The sequence below is a fragment of the Sminthopsis crassicaudata genome, chromosome 5 (genome assembly GCF_048593235.1).
Source record: "Sminthopsis crassicaudata isolate SCR6 chromosome 5, ASM4859323v1, whole genome shotgun sequence".
In the NCBI taxonomy this organism is placed as follows: Eukaryota; Metazoa; Chordata; class Mammalia; order Dasyuromorphia; family Dasyuridae; genus Sminthopsis; species Sminthopsis crassicaudata.
Window position 1 is genome coordinate 212,310,879 of NC_133621.1, and position 17,622 is coordinate 212,328,500.

At 34.2% G+C, this 17,622-nt stretch overlaps 1 long non-coding RNA gene across 3 annotated transcripts in view; it reads right to left on the bottom strand.

The window, feature by feature from the left end:
• Nucleotides 1-3,734: 3,734 nt before the first annotated feature.
• Nucleotides 3,735-17,622, bottom strand: part of LOC141544086 (uncharacterized) — a 92,193-nt gene continuing 78,305 nt past the window's right edge. For all 3 annotated transcript variants that reach the window (XR_012482541.1, XR_012482543.1, XR_012482542.1), the window contains exons 3-5: nt 13,340-13,521; nt 10,474-10,645; nt 3,735-7,056 (exon numbers count right to left, since the gene is read on the bottom strand). This is a non-coding gene — a long non-coding RNA (uncharacterized LOC141544086). The remainder of the gene's footprint in view (nt 7,057-10,473; nt 10,646-13,339; nt 13,522-17,622) is intronic.

Genomic DNA, 17,622 nt, shown 5'->3' on the forward strand with positions numbered 1-17,622 from the left:
TTTTTGGAGGTAGTCATCACTTCACTTAAGTTATCAAATTTATTGGCATAAATTTGGGCAAAGTAACTCTTTATTTATCTAATTTCCTCTTCATTGGTGGAAAAATCCCCCTTTTCATTTGTAAGACTAACAATTTGATTTTTCTCTTTCCTTTTTCTGACCAGATTTACCAAAGGTTTATCTATTTTATTGGCTTTTTCATAAAACCAGCTCTTGGTTTTATTTATTAATTCAATCTTTTTTTTTTTACTTTCAATATTATTGATTTCTCCTTTTAATTTTAGTATTTCAAGTTTAGTTTTTGGTTGGGGGTTTTTAATTTGGTCTTTTTCTAGCCTTTTTAAGTTAAAGGCCCAATTCATTAATCTTCTTTTTCTCTATTTTATTCAAATAAGCCTCTAAAGATATAAAATTTCCCCTTATTAGTGCTTTAGCTGCATCCCACAAATATTGGTATGATGTCTCATTGTTGTCATTATCTTGGGTGAAATTATTAAATGTTTCTATAATTCGCTGTTTCACCCAGTCATTCTTTAAAATGATATTATTCAGTTTCCAATTACTTTTTGGTCTATTTACCCCTAACTTCTTATTGAATGTAGTTTTTATTGCACTGTGATCTGAGATGAAGGCATTTACTATTTCTGCCTTCCTGCATTTAATTTTGAGATCATTATGTCCCAATATATGGTCAATTTTTATAGGTTCCATGAACTGCTAAGAAGAAAGTGTACTCCTTTCTATCACCATTCAGTTTTCTCCAAAGGTCTATCATACCTAGTTTTTCTAATATTATATTTACTTTTTAAATTTCTTTCTTATTTGTTTTGTGGTTTGATTTGTCTAATTCTGAGAGTGCAAGGTTGAGATCGCCCATTATTATTGTTTTGCTATCTATTTCTTTTTGCAACTCTCTTAATTTTTCCTTTAGGAAGTTAGATGCTATATCACTTGGTTTAGTATTTATTTACTTTAGTATTGATATGGCTTCATTGTCTATGCTACCTTTTAGCAGGATATAGTTTCCTTCCTAATCTCTTTGAATTAGATCAATTTCTGCTTTTGCCTGATCTGAGATAAAGATGGCAAGCCCTGCTTTTTTGTCTTTACCTGAAGCATAATAGATTCTGCTCCAACCTTTTACCTTTATTCTGTATGTATCTCCCTGCTTTAAGTGTGTTTCCTGTAAACAGCATATTGTAGGGTTCTGACTTTTGATCCAGTTTGCTATCTGCAGCTGTTTAATGGGAGAGTTCATCCCATTCACATTTACAGTTAAAATTACTAATTCTGTATTTCCTGCCATCATATTATCCCCGGATTATGCTTTTTTTTATCCCTTGACCCTCCCAAACCCCTTCCCCAATATTTATAGACTCCACTTGTAACGCACAGCCCTCCCTTTTTAGTATCCATTCCCCCTCCTTTTAAGTCCCTTCCCCTTTCTTGTACCTTTCCCTTATTCCCCTTTTCCTTTTCCCTTTTCCTCTCCCTCCTTTTAACGAGGTGAGAGAGGATTCTCTGAAAAACAAATATGTCAATTATTTACTCTTTGAGCCTACTCTGATTAGAGTAAGATTCACACAATGTTTCTCCCCCTCTCTAAATTCCCTCAGATGTGGTAGATTTTCTATGCCTCTTCCTGGGATGTAGTTTCCCTCTCTTTATTTCTCTTTCCCCTTTTTCTGATACTATCCCCTTCCATTTACTACTTCCTTTTTTTTTAATATTATATCAGTAAAATCAAATTATCCATGCGTAATTTCTGTATATGCACAACAGAGATACAGTTCTCAAGAGTTCTTTTTACCTTTTTTCTGCTTCTCTTTAGTCTTGTGCATGTAGATCAAATTTTTTGTTTGTCTGTTTTTTTTTTTTTTCCTTAGAAACAAATGGAATTTCTTTGTTTCATCAAATGACCATCTTCTTCCATGGAAGAAAATGCTAAACTTAGCTGGATAGTTTATTCTTGGTTGCAATTCTTGTTCTTTTGCCTTTTGGAATATCAGGTTCCAGGCACTTGGATCCTTTAATGTGGAGGCAGCCAGATCTTGACTGACACTTATTGTGGAATCTTGATATTTGAATTGTTTTTCCTTGATGCTTGCAATATTTTTTCCTTAGTTTTGTAGTTCTGCAGCTTAGCCACAATGTTCCGTGGAGTTCTTTTTTTAGGGTCTTTTTCAGAAGGTGCTCGATGAATTCTTTCAATGCCTATTTTCCCTTCTGTTTCTATTATTTCTGGACAGTTCTCTTGGATGATTTCCTATAAAATAGAATTTAGGCTCTTTTTTTTATCATAGTTTTCAGGAAGTCCAATGATCCTCAGATTATCTTTCCTAGATCTATTTTCCTAGATCAGGTCTATAGATTTTCCCAGTAAGTATTTGATGTTATTCTCCAGCTTTTCTTTTATTTTCTTTTCTTTTTCTTTTTCTGTTTTGTTTTGTTTTGTTTTGTTTTGTTTTGTTTGACTGATTTTTGGTTTCTCAATGAATCATTCATTTCCATTTGTTCCGTCCTGATTTTTAATGAGTTATTTTCTTCATTCACATTTTTTAGTTCTTTTTGTATATACCCAATTGAGTTTTTAAATGAATTATTTTGCTCTGTTGATTTTTTTTTCCATTTTACTAAATTTTTTTAGAGAGTTATTTTCTTTTTCCAATTCAGAAATCCTACTTTCTTGAGAATTTTTTATCTTTTCCAATTCAGAAATTCTACTTTCCTGTGATTTTTTAACCTTTTCTAATTCACAAATTTTGTTTCCCTGCACCTCGTGTGAATTCTTTACTTTTTCCAACTCATATTTCAGGATGTTGCTATTCTCTATCATAGCTTCTCTTTCCTTTCCCCATTTTTCTTCAAACTCTCTTAACTTTTTAATATTCTCTTCTAGGAGAGAGTTATGTGATGGGGGGCAGGTATCATTCCCCTTTAGGGTGTTATCTGGAGACTGTCTGGTATTAGCTTCCTCAGGGGTGGATACCCACTCTTTCTCTGTGTAGAAGGTGTCAATTGTTCTCTTCAGCTTCTTACTCATTGTTAAAAATCTGTTGGGGTTTGCCCTTGGGGTAAGAAGTTTATTTATTTATTTATTTACCAGATTCCTCCCAGACCGGAGGTAGAATGCCACAACCCTGTTCCTGAGGTAAGAGAGAGCTCTGGGAGAGAGTTCCCCTACCTCCTCCCGGAAATACCTCAGAGGTGGTTAGCAGGGCTGAGCTGTGAGGAGTGCCCAGTGAAGGACCCCTCTCTGTAGCCTAGCGACTGCCCTGAGGTTTAAGGTTGAACAGTGAAAGCATCACAAACCCCAGCTAATGCCTCCTGTGGGGCCATGGATATCAGCAGCTGATGTGAAAATCCCCTGCACTCAAACTGGAAGTGTCCCTGCTTCAAAGGTTCTGCTTCTCTGGGAGTTCTGCTTCTCTGGGAATTCCACTGCTGCTAGAAATCCACTGCCTCAGGCTGAGCCCCAAACTATGTGGATTACAGCCTGCCTTGGGCTGTGTACCTGCTGTTGAGGCTCTTAATTACCCCAAGGAGTAGCCCCGGGCAACAGAAGGCATCTGCACAGCTGTGTGGAGATCTATTAGGTCACTTCCAGATTGGGATGGTTTAAGGATCTGGCTTTATATTTTAAAGTGGCTTGATTTCTATTCTGAACTGCTGTTTTATAAGCAGAGAAGAGCTAACAGCCTGTGCCAGATTCCTTTATCTCAGTGGCTTCTCTGGTCCTAGAGTTCTCCCCAGCCCGATCGGCACAGTGTGCTAGCACTCAACCCTGTCTGTGCTGGTCTTTTTTTTTCCTCCCCTCGGAACCGACCTTTTCTGTTGAAATTCCATATTCTGTTCAGCTGGTAAATTGTGCTTCTAATCCTTATGGTTTTTATCAGTCCAGCATTATTTTTGAGGCTGATTTAGCTAATTGGTAATGAGGGAAGAGGGGAGCTTACAAATTCGCATGTATCTTCTCCGCCATCTTGGCTCTGCCTGCTTTGTTTTCTCTTGTGAACCCTTCTAGAATTTCTTGAAATGTCTCTATTATAATTTCATGGTGCCTTGCAAAGTCTGTCATATTATCTTTCTGTTCCTGAGGCAATTTCAACTCAATTTCCTTTCTTCGGTTAATTGTTCATTTCACCATTTTTTCATATTTTGCCTGTTTTTATGTCTGATTTTTTTTTCTCTTTAACCTTTGTTGTAAAACCTTTCCCTGCTTAAGGCATGTATTATTGTGGCTCTCCTCCAGTCCTTGATACTATTATCTATTCTGACTCTTGATATTAGATGAGAGTTCTGTTCTGTAAGCAGTGGGAGTGACCTAATTGTGTCAATATTGCTATGTCTAAGAAACCACTGGACCTATTGTGTACCCTTATCAATTCCACTCTTTTCAGTTCCACTTTCTGTGAGACTAATTTTTTTTTTTTTTTTAAGACCCTAACATTATATTTTGGTTTTGGTAGTGAATGGGTTTCACAGAACACTGTTTTTGGCTGAGTACTTTTTTACACTCTCTTTCTCTTGGTTATCTATTTCTTCTTCATCTTTATTAAATAGCTGTATCTGGTGCTTCACTTCAGGATTCCTCCCTATGATCCAATTACACAATTTGCTTCTCAGGATAGAATGAGATAAACAACATAAATCGCTTTGTAATCCCAAAGTGCTGGATAAATAGCTGCTATTAATCTATGACAGACAGAGGGGAAACATCATGTTTCTCTTTCAATTTTTGTTTCAAAAGATTAATAGTCTTATTCAACAAATTAATGTATTTAACAAATATTTATTGAGTTTTCTATTAGACATTTGGACAGCTAAGGTGACACAGTGCTAGGTCTGGATTAGAAAACTCATTTCCATGGGTTCAAATCTGGCCTCAGATTTACTAGCTTCATTTAATCACATTTGTTTCAGTTTCTCAGCTGTAAAATGTGTTGGAAAAGGAAAAGGCAAGTCATTTCAGTATCTTTGCCAAGAAAACCCCAAATGAGGTCATAAAGAGTCAGACATGACTAAAAAAATGACTGAACAACAATTACAATTATCAGGCATTGTGAGAGATCAAAGGAAGTTATGCTGTGTTCCTGTCTTCATGATTCTTATAATTTAATAGAGGAAGTATTATATAGGAATAGTAAATAAAAGATTATAGAATAATAGAAATTTGAATCTTCCTGATTCCAAGTCCAGTGCTTTATTCACTGTACTACCCTCTCTGTCCTGATTCTAAACCTAACACTTAGTATACTACTTATACTGAGTAAAGGTAAATTTTCTTTTTCTTTTTTTTTTCAGAAAAGGGAGCTTTACCTTCTCTTAATATGGGGGATCAGTTTTGGCTTTCACAGAGGATTCAGGATATACGTTAATACTGGTATGGCTAAGAATCAAACAAATAGAGCTGGGGAAAGAAGGGACTTTTGGAAAGGAATGAACAAATTTGGAGGCTGGATAATTTAAGACAGGTATAGAAAAGAAGCTGATTTGAATGGAACATTGAGTATGTTCAGGGTTGAAAAGGTAAATTAACACGAGATGGATGTGTTATATTTTGACATCTTGGAATCTGATGATAGGCAAGAAGGAGCCACTGAAGATTTTTTAAGCAGAATGGCGGGCAGTATGTATTAATCAGAGTTATGACAATCTGATCAGTTCAGAATTTTCATTTCCATATTCAGGCCATCAAATTGTGTGTTCATGTGTTTCTTTCTGTCTCACTGATATGAAATTCATGAGGTGTACATTTTGTGTCTGAACATTTTTGTGCACACATACATATTCATGTAGAAAATGTATAGTCATATTGAGCAAAGACTCATTTTTACTTACATTTTACATTTTTGCCAAGAAAGTAGCAAATAGAACATGCTTTTGTTTGGTAGGGCAAATTACAGTCCCTCTCCCTTCCCCACTCTGTCTTTCTATCTCTATCTGTCTATCTTTTATTTATTTATTTTTGGTTTTGTTTGATTGCTAGTAATTAAATCTCTTGATATATGTGTCAAAAATGTCACAGTTAAACAATCCAATAGGATTAAACAGCCCTTCATAATTCTAGGCCTACTAAAAAGCAAAAAGAATACCACCTAATCACAACTGTCAGGTCTGACAGTTCCCTTCTTTTCATGGAAAATTCACTTCTTTGATGGTATTAGGAAATGAACCCAAACTATAATTTCCAAAGTTATTTGCAGTGGATCTGTTGTCACTTTTAATAGTCAGACATTTTAAGTATATCACTGAAAATGCTCCCTGTGTTGGTCCTTTTAAAAAAAAATACATGTTTTCTATGTACTCTTTCCTCTCTTCTATAAAAAATGATATTGGAAATATTTGAATTCTTTGCAGTTTCATCATGATAGCTATTGACATATGTCAGCATCTCTGAAAGTTAAGTATTTCTAGTGGTGGAACTATTTCCAGTAATAGATCTAATAATCCCATGTGAATCTCCTTTGACCCATCTCACTTCAACCTGAGCTAAACATTCGGCCTTTCCTCTCATAGTGGTTAGTTACAAATGACTCCAATTTAGTAGTAGGGATTTAATATGACCCATGTTTCCCCTTTAGAGGTCTCATTATTAGAAACTATTTCAGCAAGTGCTGTTAAGGGTGTTGCAAAGGAAACGATATTAGATCTTTCTGCCTCTTGTAGGTTTACTAGAAAAGAGAGGGTAAGGATGGATTGTAGGTAATTACTTCACAGGTAGCTTAAAAAAATCCAATTACAAGATTTCTAATTCAAATAGTCAATATTAACAATGGAAAGGAACAGACATTGTATTTTCCCATTATTATAAAATGGCATTCCACAGAATTCAGTATGGAAAATGCATCTTTGGGGGCTTAATTCCAGATGGGTTTAGTTATAACACACATTCTCTTGTAACCCATCCCTTGACACATATTGTGAAGTCAGCATTAAAATGAAGCTCTGGTGTACAGTCAGTTAATTTCACTAAACAATAAACCAAATTTGAACAGAGTGGATGCAGATATATCTTGTCACTTTTGTTCACAGTTGACTCCATCAGATGTCAATCTATAAATGAGAATACAGACAGGATGCCTTTCAAATGAGAGGAAATTCTTCCTGAATGACAGATCTTATCTTTGCATTTGTTTTGTTTCATTTGGCTTATATTTTTTGGATTTATTTTAAAAGCAAAATAATGTAAGAAATCAGACAATCTTGGTTTGGGGACTGGTTTTGCTCCTATCATATTTTACAAGTCAGTAATATTGGGCAGTCATACTTTTCTCATTTGTAAAAGAGAAATAATATTTATTCTGCAAAATGACAAAGGGAGGGGGCAGCAATTGCAAAGATTTCATTTTAGGCTTTGAGCTACAAATTCAATATGAGCCAATAGTTTATCATGGGAACTCCAAGAGATAATATTATCCATTTAGAGAGATATAGTATATAGAATTAGGGAAGTGATAGTCTCACTGTATTCTGTTGTGACTAAATTTAGAGCAGAGGTGTCAGATTCACAGCTCACAGTCCACAACAAATGACAGCAAAACCTGAGTGCTTGAACCAGATTAAAATGTAATTGGATGGTGTTCAACAAAATAACAAAAATGCAATGCAAACTAAATAATGCTAAGTTATGGTTTCTTATTTTAATATGTGGCCCTTGGGATGATTTCTATTTGGATTCAAAACTTTTTGTCTAGAGTATTGATTCAGTTCTAGATATAGATACATTGGATCATGTCTAAAAGAGAGCTAACTAGGTTAAGAGGGAGGAGGTAATTCTATTAAAGCATCATTTGAAGAGATTGAAGATATTTAGGAAAGCTATGAGACATTGAAGTATCTAAAGGACTGTCACATGGAATATGGGTGAGACTTGCTCTATTTGACACCAGAAAGAACTATGAACAATAGATGGAAGTTACCAAGAAGCAACTTTGAGCTTGATGAAAGGGTAAACTGCTTAACCATTAGAGCTATCTAAAAAGAGAAAAAGCCGCTTTTTGGAAAATTAAAGTCCTCATTACTGGTTAACATTTGCTAATAATTTTATAGTGGTATTTCTTGTTTAAATATTAGCACTATATGTTCTCTGAGCTCTGTTCCAACTATGAAATTACATAACTCTGTATTAGGAAGAAATGAATGAACAAATGAATATATGAATGAAAAAAGAATTTATTAAGTATTAATATTATTATTATTGCTATTTTCAACCTTTGTGATAAACAATGGAGATACAAATACAAAATCCCTCTCATAATGACCTTGGATTTTAGTAGGAATAGATAACACATATGATAGTAAGGAGAATTTTTGGTTTGGAAAAGCATAAGTATGCAACTGGGACAAATGGGAGGATTGATTAATAACTCCTATCCAATCACAATAGTAGTATATATTTGATGACAGTTCCAAAGCTAGAAATAACAGGAAAAAAGGGTTGAGGGTAATGATGCTCATACACATATGGCAGGACATATGGCAATGCCCAATGCTACAGAGGTTGCTGTGGAAGGTATGCAGGGGTTCTCAAACTACAGCCTCACGAGCCAGATGCGGCCCACTGAGGACATTTATGCGGCCTATGGGGTTATAGCAAATGGGCTGAGGGGCAGAGACAGAGTGTGAGTTTTTGTTTTTACTATAGTCGGGCCCTCCAACAGTCTGAGGGACAGTGAATTGGCCCCCTATTTAAAAAGTTTGAGGACCACTGGTAGAGTATATTAAGAAAATGGCAGACATGGAAAGCTAGCTATTTATGAAAAAAAACAAAACAAAACAAAACAAAAAACCAAGAACAGCTACTATGATAGTCCAAGAACTTATCATATTTGAATATCATCTGTTGGATTGAGTACAGCATAGAAAGTCAATAGGTCAGAGTTAAAATATTTGTTTTGCCACTGATATGCTATATGGTTTTAGACAACAGTCTGCTATGTGGCTTTATGTCTTTGAATTTCATTTTTTCTTTATTGAGAAGTTTGCTTTCTTTAAAGAAGTAGCTGAAGTTCCAGTGGATAAAACATTCAGTTTAGAGTCAGGAACTTCTGAGTTCAAATCTGATATCAGACATTAGGTAAGTTACTTCATCTCTCTGTGCCTCAGTTTCCTAAATTTTTAAAATGGGTATAACAGCTCCTTACTCCCAGGGTCATTGTAAGGATTAAGTAAGATAATAAATAAAACAAAACAAAACTCAGCACAGTACCTTACCCATACTAGATGCTATATAAATGCTCATAATTTCCCATTTACAACTTGAATATAATTATTAAGTGAAGATATTATGATTGAACCATCTTTATCCTTTAGACTTCTCAAGTTCATTATGCCCCAAATGAAATTCAGTTTCTTCCCCTCCCCCTCTTCCCGAATCCCCTGGCAAGCTCAATCTTTCTCTGAACTTCAGGATTATTGTCAAGGTCACCACCACTGTTCCAGTCACCAACTATATCCCCAGGGTTGTTATGAAGGGCAGATGAAGTCATGTTCCTCTGGTGAGGAAACTACTTGTTACTGAGCTTTGCACTCCTTTTTCCTTTATTAGACTGAATTTTCTACTCCTTCAATTAAGCCATTTCTTTAATATTTTAGTAGAAATATAATGCACAAATTGAGGAATGTCATAGTTTTGCCTAATGTCTAATTGGTTAGAAACCATCTTGAAAGAGAATGATGTATAGTTCTGGGTGTTACAATTTAAAGAGATATCAGTACCAAGCTGGCATGGATAGTAAGGAGAGAAATCAGGATGATTCTCAAAATAGAAGATTTAGAGCTAGAATAAATTTAACTACTCAGCCAGTCCAGCCTCTTTATTTTGAAGATGGAAAAATAGAGAGAGAGAGGTCAGATTTCAACTCAGTTAATTTTTACTTCAAGGAAAATTCATCATTTTGTCATGTTATCACTTATTGAATACTTTTTCATTCATTCACTAAGAGGGAACTATGTCTTAAAATATGGAAGTGGGATTCCAAAGTAGAGTGTACTGCCATGACAGGTATCGAGTTCTCCATCTTTTCATTTCACTACATTTCACCAAGGGGAGGCTAGGCCACTTATAAAAATGTTGTATAGGGAAAGATCCTATTTGAATTGGACAATTTCTAAAGTACTTAGAGCTCACAGAATATGTGATCCTATAATTTTTCATACTATCGCTCTACTCCTGAGCAATTCTAGGTCCTAAACTTCTTGGGGCATTAAGTAATTAGAAACAAGGAATGTCTTATAAATGATATTGTGCAAGAGATTCCTGGTAACAGTCATATCAGTATTACTTATTTCCTTCGTGTTAAGAAAATATATTTTAGAACTGAAATATATTGGATATGTCAAGAATACCAGAAAAGGTTTGCTTAAATTCTGACAGTTAATATTTTTGCTTGGTCACCCCCTCCCACTGCCAGTTCAGAGATGCTAACAGAATAGTTCAAGTTGTATATCAGAGTACACAGTGCAACTTACAGGTGGAGATAATGATTTGTTCTAACATCCACAGTCAGGTAGTCCCTGACATTCTGCCTAGGAATCATGGCAAAAGAACTTGAAAACAGCATCTCCATATGCCACAATTGCTGAGAATATTCCTCAGACAGATTCTCTTGTCATCCTTCATATGTAGGAGCTCATTAGACACCTAGAGGAAAAACATATGGAGGGAGAAGATGATGATATTGGTAGAAAATGCTGGATAATTGATAGCATATTTATATTCTAAAAGGTCTCACAGTAAACAGTTTATAAGAGCAGACAAGATAGTTATTTCTTTTTCACTCTATCATGGATCAGATAGTCACATAATTCTTATGGCCATAGATAAAATACATTTTCATAATGTTTATCAGTTGCACGGCCAAACAAACAAAATGTTTTCATATTCATTTACATATGAATGTTTCAGTTAACAGATTCTAGGAAATTCATTTATGGGAGAAAAATAATTCTGTAGGGAAATCCTTTTTAGCATTAAAATATTGAATTAACATTTTCCTTTCAAGTATATGGGAGTGTCCAAGGTTATGTATTTTTTCTTTTATTTTGAAATTACCTAAAATAGCCCTATATACACACATATATAAACACATGCATGTTTCCAATGTAGTGTAGAGAGGTGTGAATATGACACACATATAGTTTATATATATGTATGTATATATATATATTTCTGTATATTGTCCCATATACAAATAAGTGATTAAAATTAAATTTTTTTTCTTGGCTAAATGACTAGTTGTCTAAGCCCAGCAAATTTTTCTCCTTGTACAAATCAATCAAACCAAAATATTCAAATGAAATTAATTATTTTCCCCTTGCTGAGGTTTAACATAATCGTTAGTGCATCTTCACTTTGCCAATTGGGTTAGCTATCCCTTATTATTGTGCATCTGTAGAGTTAGTGCTCTTTATGATAGCTGGCAATCTCATTTGCCAAGTTAAGGGAATCTTCAATTCCTAGTCATGTTTTTGCCTTTTTTTTTTTTTTTTTTTTTTTTTTTTTTTTGTTGAGTTGCAGAATTTTTGAGTGTGATAACTCTTGTAGTAGTGGTCTCTCATAAAATAAGCCTAATTAATGTACAAAAGCAATTTAAACTTTATCATAGGATTAGTGTAATGTGGGGTACAGATTCATTCTGCTACTTATTCTTTGATAATATGCTCTTCTTTGGCTCTAGCCTTGGGAATAAAGGTTTTATGTTAAAATCCTGCCACCTCAACCAGTGTAAAGTAGGGCAGGTCCTTAGTTTCTTCATCTGTAAAGTGAGGTTGGATTAGATAGTCCCAAAGATCCCTTTGAACTTGTATATGATCCTCATGGGAAGAAGAAAATACTAGGAAAGATATAGGGAATGAATTAGGAGTCATTTACCCATTTAATGTTTATTTTTTTTTTTAAATCAAACATTAAATGAATTTTGGAAATGCCAAATACTTACAGAATCTTAGTAATAATAAATTATTTTTCATTATCAATTTGTGTGTCTTTGGGGGTGGGGTGAGGTTACAGGTTTGAACATTTTTCATTTGTTTTTTGCTACAGTCCCATGATCTCTCAGACTGAGTTTCCCATCAGTGAAATGATATTTTTATTCTCTATTTATAATCCATGGCTCAAAACTGCAACTCAGAGTTCATATGGACTCTGTTTAGCTCATAAAATTGCCTTCTAAAATATCACTGGCTCATTTTGCTCCTATCCATCATTATATTTGGTAACATTAGTATATGAAAGGGCCCTCTGTAAACAATCATGCCTTGTTCAAGATTATATAGAACCCCAATTTGAACCTTGTCCTTTTTAAATTGGATGTTCTTTCTATTCCAATATTGAAACAGTGTTTTATCTTAGTATGTTACCTGCCTTCTCTGCAATGATAGAGAATTTGGGTTTATTGGGAGTTAACCAATTTCCTTTTGGCCATCATTTTCTCATTGGATTTAGACAGTTCATTTGATTCATGGTAACAATGAAAGAATAAATCCAGTCTAATATCCCATATTTTATTTCTCCACTTTTCTGATTTTTTAAAAAAATTCCTTTTGCATTTCCATATAACAAAATTTTATAATTACTTCATTCTCTCCCTCAGGAAGATATCACTAGAGTTATGAGTGTTCTTTCCCTTTGTCTTGTCCCCTTCATTTTCTTCATCAGACATTATTTTCTCATTACAAATGATTCCCTGGAGTTACAGATTTCCCTGGAAAGTGTGCCTGGCTGTGAAGTTCTCCCTCCAGGAAACTGCATCTACATGTAGTTCTTCCCCAAATCTTTCTAACTTCTCTCTCCAGCTCTTTGTGAGTTTATTGCTTTCAAAGGAGAAGTTAGGGGGATCCTAGGACCATAGATTTAGAGGTAGAAGCAAGAGTATGCTGGAAATGGCTGATGATAGCCAGTTGTTAAATTTTTAGCATATTTGTACTTGGAAATTGTCTGCAGATCAGTTTGATTTATTGTTTTGTGGATTGTCTAAATTTAAGAAGATAATGAAGAAAATATTAATGATGCATATGAAACTTGAAAATGTGCCATATACATCTTTTTCTCTAAAGAACTGGTTGCTAAACATTTATCCCCATACCACCGGCCAGAAGGAACCTTAAGGACCATTAATTTTAACCATTATTTTTAAGATGAAAAATAGAAGCACACTGAAGTTAAGTAGTTATGCTTAGTGTCATTTAGATAGTAACTTGAATCCATGAGTTTGAAAATTTTAAATCCAGAGCCCTATTCACTAGCACACAAAGAATGTAAACTTAGGTCATTAAGAGAACCAAGGATTCTTCAGTAAGACATAGAGGATTTAGAAAAGATAAGTTTATACATTACCCCTCTATTAAGGTTTAGAATGACCCAGTTCATGAACTGGGTTTGGATGGAGATGGATTGTTGAAGGTGACTGAGTCTCACAATCAAGCATATTCTCATCAGGAGGACCTGAAGACTTCTAGCCCACCTCTTCATTACATGTCCACCAATCAGGGTTGATTTTCACTTATCAGAGGCAGTCCCTTTCAAAAATAATTAAAGCTTTTATATTTTCCATGTTTTTATCACTGGTTACCAAGCAAAACCGCTGGCCATCAACTTATTGATTACTGGTTAGCCTAATTGGTATATTGATTATTAATTATCCTGAAAAAAGAAAGTAAAAAACAAGAGAGATTTTTACTTACATCCTAGCATGTGCCTGAACTAAATATTAGTTATAAACCTCATAGGCGTGATGTGAGCAAAATATTTTTTAAAAAGATTAAATGCAAGTCATTATCATTGTATTTGTGAACCCTTCTTCTTTTATATTGTCTAGTGCTAGGCAAATAAGCCAAGAATGAAAAATTCAATCAAATTCCCTGTGGGTTGTCTCAGTTCTGAGTAAGCAGAAAGACAGATGGCTCCAACTCTTAATCAAATAGGGATGAACCAAACTGCCCAGAAGTTGCAAAGAGGCAAATTTTGGCTTGATATCAGGAAAACTAGCTTCTTTAGAGTTGTCCTAAAGTGGAATAGACTGCCAATTAGAGGAAGCAGTCCCACTCCTTGGATATCTTCAAGAAGAAGCTAGATGACCATTTATCAGGAATGTTACAGTAAGGGAGTAGGTGAATGAATGAGTGAATGAATAAATGAGTGAAAATGTACTTACTATGTGGCAAGCATTGTGTTAGGCTCTGAGAAGAAATTAAAAAATCAAACAGTCCTACCTCTTAATGAAGTATGAAAAAATAGAGGCTATTAAAACACTCTACTAGAGGGAGATAATTCATATATATGACTTTAGTCTTCAAGGAAGATAGAAATGTCTAGAAGTCCTAAGGATGCAGTAGCAATTCAGCTTATCATAATAAGATTCTGGAGGGTTTTGTGGCAAGGCAGATGATAAGGTCTAGAGGACTTAGGGTGCAGCTGCATGGCAGATATTGAGGTCAGCTGTTCTTCATGTGAGTGAAAAACTTGTAGTAGATGGTAACTCACTTAAGTGATTCAAACAATTATGTTAACTTGAGTCAACCTTTCCAGTTGTGTGTGGGGAGCCCTTGGTTGGTTAAAGTGAAAGAGGAAGGTTACTGAAGGTTACTACACTGGCATTTCTTCCCAAACTACTGTTCCATAGTTTAAGGGATCTTTAGAAGTGAAGGAAGACCAAGGAATGGGGGACCTCCCTGGAATTCCCCACCGGGTTTTAGAACAAGATCAAGAAAGGGAAAAGCAAGAGGTAGTCCTATAGAAGGATTTCTTATATAAACATTAGACAAAATGGTTCCTGAGATCCCTTCAAATGCTCAAGTTCTGTGAATCTGTGATTGTTCAGTATGTCATATTTACCTATTACCTTTTAACCTGACCACAGATTTAAACATCAGCCAGAGTTAAATAGCTCCTCTGGTCTAATAGAGATTGTGCTTATTATCTGAATAAACTAGAGGAGAAATGAGAATTATATTATTAAAGATTGCAAGATCAAAGGAAGAATAACATATTAGTGATAATAGAAGGGCCCATTAGTAATCTATGGCTATATCTAAATTAAAAAGTAAAGTGTACAATGGAGGATAATAAGTCAGTTCAAACTACTGTTTCTTGGCTCAAAATATGCAGAGAATTATTTTTATTGCTCCATTTGCTTTGCAGGTGAAGACATAATCTAGAGCATTCTTAATAAATACTTTATTCAGAATTCTAGGAAATTCAGAATACCCTTTGCCTAGAAAAAAGGGAGCTCTTGAAAGCCACACTATATTTTGCCAGGTCAAACAATGCCTGAGGGAGACTAATATGCTAAATGACTTCCCATTAAAAGATGTCTGGATTTACAATTTATAACATTGCATATAGAAGCAAAAGGATAACAGAGGATTAAAATAATATCAGACTATAATTGGATCTATTACATGATACCTGGATGTAAGGATCTAATGGATTTTCATTTCATTACTTCCTGTTAACCTGTGGTTTTGACCACCATTAAGACAATGCAATATAAAATCAATTGTCCTCAGGCATAGTAGGAATATAAGCAATTAAATGTTTTCTTTTATTTATAGTTGCTTCCTGTTTTACAGTTTTCAAATCTACCACTATCATAACCCTTCTCTAACTCCATCTCTTTTTGTTTCCTCATCTCTTTCCATTGCCCATCATCCTGCTTAAAGACCCCAGCCAGATTCTACTGTGAGTTGGAGGGCAGAGTAAATCAGGCCAAATTGCCAACCTATTTTCAACATCCCACTCCTTCCTGATTTCAAAGTTTACTAATATCTTCCTTTCCTCACTTGGCAAGCAATAAACCTTTCAGAACCCTCACTGTAGAGCAAACTTGGCATCTCATTCCAGTATGAGATACTTCATACTTCAGTAAGCAAGGAGTTATTAACTATTCTCCTTCGAATAAAATCTAGGTAAAGACATGAAAACAACTTTATATAAACACAATTTGTACAGGATAAATTAGATATACTCAACAGAGGGAAAGGACTAGCATTAAAAGAGATTAGGAAAGATTTGTTCTAGGAAGTGAGATTTTAGCAGATATTTGAAGAAAACTGGAGGGAAAAAATTGTAGGTGTGGAAGATAGTGAAATGTATAGAATTAAGAAATGGAGGGTCTCATCTATTCTCTGGAAAAACCTCTTTTTATGCATAGATTTGGTGGTATTATTACTCTGCTTAACAAGCTTTGATGGTGCCATATAGCCATTGTAAGAAGTAAAGAAATTTGCCAACTGACAGTCAATTAGTAGAGAAATGAATACAAGTTTATGTGTATATGTGTGTGTAAATATATATGTGTGCATGTATCTGTGTGCGGATAGATGACAATATCTTGATTATAAGCTCAGTGTGTTTCCCATTACCCCATGTTCATGAAAGAATTTATTTTATGGTTTTTAAAAATATAAATAATTGTATCTTCAAATGCATCGTCCTCTCCCCCAATGTACCATATAAGCTAGAAGAGGGCAGATATCAGGTTTTACCTGAATTTTTAAATTTAGTACCCCAAATAGTGTCCTAGACACAGGGAAGAGAAAAGAATAATGTATATCTATATCTATATCTATATCTATATCTATATCTATATCTATATCTATATCTATATCTATATCTATATCTATATCTATATTTATATGTATATAGATAGATAGATAGATAGATAAATTTAATTCAATTTACTTGCAAGTCAAGAATCCTCTTGATGTCATTGGTCCTCTTTAAGAAGAAAGGATGAAAAACAATATTATATGTTGATAGAGACAGATGGAAAAATGGATAGATAGATAGATAATTGATGTCCCTCTCTACTAGTCAGATTTTATTCTTCCTTTAGGTTTGTGACATTTAATAATTCTCATGTTCCCTCGAGTTCCTTCAGTTAACAATGCCATGATAATAAATAGATATTCATAACCTTAAGTCACTTAAACAAACTGAATCTCCTCCTGAATTCCCAAAAGAGAATGAAATTATATTCAGCAGTTTTAATATAATAGACATGTATTGTTATATAGGTAAGGTATACATATATATGTAAATTATGAATACCAATGAGTGCATGTATATAGGTATTTATGAACACATTAACAAATGGATATTCACATTGTTTTCTGGAATTCTATGAACGAAAATTTTACTAAATAAATTGCATTTCCTATATAATTGCACATCTATAGTGCTATAATAAGTAGATACTAGTGAAAATGAATTTAAGCTACTGAAAGATCCTGAATCTCCTTGTGAGTCACATAACATACATACATGCACACACATACCTAACATTAAAACTAGAGGCATACATACATAAATGTATATATGTGTGTGTGTGTGTGTGTGTGTGTGTGTGTGTGTGTGTATAATGAAAAATTTACTGTAAAAAGTTTACTCTTTTGATGATTCAAGAGGAAAGTTAGGGTCCTTTAGTAGCTTAAGATCATCTTTATAAGTATCTACTTATTAAATAGCATTATAGGGATATAGAAAATGCAACTTATTTATAAAATATCTAATTCATCTGATGACAGAAAATACTCTGTGAATATATATTTATAGTGCTTTGGAAAGAGAAATAACAATAATGAATATAAATTTTCTTTTATATTAGATAATAAACTACC